Source organism: Arachis ipaensis, chromosome B04 (assembly GCF_000816755.2).
Source record: "Arachis ipaensis cultivar K30076 chromosome B04, Araip1.1, whole genome shotgun sequence".
Taxonomy (NCBI): Eukaryota; Viridiplantae; Streptophyta; class Magnoliopsida; order Fabales; family Fabaceae; genus Arachis; species Arachis ipaensis.
Window position 1 is genome coordinate 4,753,798 of NC_029788.2, and position 4,042 is coordinate 4,757,839.

A 4,042-nucleotide genomic window follows, 5' to 3' on the forward strand; every position below is an offset into this window, starting at 1 on the left:
TAAACCGCTTTTTTACTTTAGTCCATGACAATAATAAAGAAGTCTTATGGTCCACAAATTCAGTTCAACAGAATACACAAATTCAATTATAATTTTAGTCTTTATTATTATCTTATTTTTATCTTATCTTTATTTATCCTTATTCTTTCACAATTTTATTATCCTTACATACTTTTTATGTACTTTTTCCGTTTCATTATGGTATCAGAGTTCCTCTTAAACTCTACTGAAAATCCCTTCAACTTCACCTTTTACTATGAATAATCAACCTCCCTACTTTGTTCTAGGTCAAGGAAAAAGGGCACACGAGCAACTTCATGAGGAGCATCTTTTGAATCTTTCGTCAACCCAACACTTTTTTTTCATGTCACTTCCTTCCAATGAAAAAACTCGTCTTTCGAATCCACTTGAGCTTTTGTTCAAATCCAACTACTCATTATCTTTGTTCTTTCAATACTTTTTTTTATTATTAACAATTTTTCAAATAGAGATTTACTCTTGAATACTTGGATCATTGATTCTGGTGTCACATATCACATTACATCAAATTTGTCTTGGTTTATTTTTTACACACAAATTTTTTCTATTATTGTTTATTTACCAAATGGTTCTCAAACTACTGTTTCTTATAAAGGCTTTGTTCAATTTTCACCATCTTTAGTTTTTGATGATGTTCTTTATTTACCTCATTTCAACTTTAATATTATCTCCGTCTCAAAAATTATTTCAGCACTCATATGTGAACTCACTTTTTCATTTTCTTCTTGTATTTTCCAAAGCAACAATTTGTGAGTCGTGAGACTTCTTAGGTGAAATAGTGGTTTAATAAATTTATTAATATACTGAGTTATTTATGTACTTCTCTAATCTGATGAGTAATTTATTAAATTTTCATTATTACAATATAAAAATTATCTAGCTAGAGAGGTTAGCAAAGCAATTAGTAGCCAAAAAGTAAAATTAGAAATAATAAAAAGCCCAATCACTTGGGACTTGTTTGATAATGGTCACTGCATAATGGAAAAGTGAAAAACACCTCTATTGATGGAGACATCTTTGTCTATTTCTAAGAGAACAAGGGCTAAATCATAATTGAAAATAAGAGGAAAGAAAAAACAATTAAATATTGATGGGCATGTTGAAGAACAATTTAATGCTACAAGAGGAAATTAAAATTAAAATTAAAATTGAAATAAAATAAAATAAAATCAGGCGTGGCAGAAAAATAATGAGAATATCCTGGAATGAGGGAGCTGAGGCCCGTACGTGAAATGAAAAGCACTACAAATCATTTTTATTCTTCATGCAGTTTCATGTATTAAGGTGGCATTATCATTATTTTACCAAATTGTTTCATGTATTTATCTCAAAGCATGCATGGACTTGTATGCTAACCATGTCAGCATCCAAATTTAAAAATAAAAGAAAAAAGGATTTTCTTTCTCTTCCAAGTAGTGATTAGTCTTGAAAAGCTTGGGGTTATGATAAATTAAAATTTAATTTGTATGTATTGTTCATATAAAAGAATTTATACAAATAACTAATCTTGTATCAATAATGCTAGAGAACTAAGATGGTTCCAGCCAAAAACTAGCCAAATGTCTTTGGGTAAATTCAAAATTTTTATGTGAATGGTGGTTATGTTAGATATTAAGATGTTTCTTTTCTTTGTAAATTAGATGGTTCTAGATTTGTTTTATGATTTATCATGTTTTAGATATTAAAAGATAGTAATAGAAAAATGAATTTGAATATTCAATAGGAGTAATATATTCAGATTTATAGATTTTATTAATCTATTAAATTTCGAATCTATTCGAAATCCTCTATAAAGATTCTCTTCTCAAATTGAATACTATTCAATACTATTCTATTTATTTATTCTATTTATACGACTAATTTCTACGATTAATCCTTTTATATTATAAGGATATATTTGAATTAAAGGAATTGGTATGGTATTAATTAAAAGGAAGTGAAATAAAAAATATTCAATAGAAAAATTTAATAACCCAGCTAGAAAACAATTGATACAGTTGGATCCCCACCCCAATTAGTCGTACCTTTAAAGTCCACTTCTTTCCCATACTACAAGAGAAAGGAAAAATGTGAAAACTACCATTAAAGCAGCCCAAGCAAGATTTACTATATCCATGTGAATTTTTTCTCCTATCTCTATAAAAAATATCACTATGAAGAAATTATTTTACTATTGTTCACTAATTCTTGTTGTTTTTTTTTGGTATTAATCTAACATCAAGTTGTTCAATAATATTTATTATATGTATAAATAATAATTATGGTTGATTATGTAATTTTAATTTCTAGGTAGTAACTAGTACATTGTGGGACATAAAGTAGATTTGGATGATAATGTATGTTTCATATAGAAGTAACAGTAACTTTGAAGTAAAAGGGAGTAATTAGTGGTTTCATGGTCTTTTAGAGCAAGTTTTGGTAGCAAGTCTATGCCGACATCTTAAACTAACTCCTTCATCATATTGTTGCTCTCCTTCACTTTCAATTTACCAGTATTCTCAACATTATATCAATAACTCACCATAATAATTAATATATATTATATAATCAACATTACACTTACACATGCTTAGCTTCAATTCCTCTCTCAATTAGTATAAGAAGGCATACAGGCACATACATATATATGTACAAAAAATATTAATTAATCATATTATATATTATACACACAAAATTAGTTATTTATATAAAATATATAGTAAAAATATGTGAAAATCGATTGTAAATATATACAAATTAAAATAGTAATTGATTTGACAGTTATTTTTAGTTGATTTTCGAATATATCATAATAATTTGTTGCATGTGGATGATAGAACTACGTCAATTCTTTTTATTTTAGCGTTTTCCTAATGAGGAACGCACACCGCATAAGTACCTCCTAATCAGCACACAAAATAAAATTGAAAAATATAGTTAGATAATGAATTTAATAAACAATGCAATTACGTATATGGTAACTTTTTTTTTATTTGTGATTTTCGTGATTTGTGTAGGGGTATAGTGTGTTTTTTATTTTATTGGACCAATTTTAAAATTTATTATTTATATTATTTACGAAAGTCATTGATTATCTAACAAAACGAAATAAAATTAATAGATGTCATTACAGTAAAATGGTCACATTTAGGCATTTAGCCCATGAATAATTCAAATAGTATAATTTTCTTATACTTATTGAAGGTCACGAATTCAAATCTCACTCCTAATTTTAGAGAAAAAAAAATGTGACATCTAGATAAATAATTTAAAAATAATATTTTAGTAATAAATTTTAAAAATAGGGATACATTGGTTAAGATGGTAATATATATAAATTTCTTTAAATATAAAAAAATAATTTTGATGCATTGTGAATATAAAATTATTTTATATGTACATTTAATTATATAACATCACATAAATAAAAATAAATATATTTTACATTAACTACATAAATAATCATTTAAAAAAATAGATGTAATTATACGATAACTATGTAAAACGTTTTATATTATCACTAGACCAAAATTAAACTCATATAAAGAAATAGAAAAAAACTGGGTGGCTGGGACATATATAGTAAAAAAGTAAATGGTAAATAATAATGGAAGGAAGAAATGAATGCAATGATGAAAAAATGTGAGTTCAGAATGAAGATTTTGCAGTTTGATGCAAAATGGTATGGCGTCATCAATAAATGTTATTGTTGTGGCTGGCATCCACCATTATCATGCACGCGCACCCACCAAACTCACTCTCTTCTTCGCTCTTCAACACGCAAGCATTGCAATTTATTCTTCAACCACACACAAAAATATATATTCTCATTGCAATATACAGTCACTATTAATTAATATCCATCAAAATAATATACATATTGGTCAACCTACTTTGCTTCAAATGTCTCATTCAATAAAACTACCCATCTTCGATACAATTTCAAGAGACAAAATCAATATATGTTTGAAAAAATATGTTAAACATTTGAAATATTCAAGTAGTAATAATAATATTATAGTTT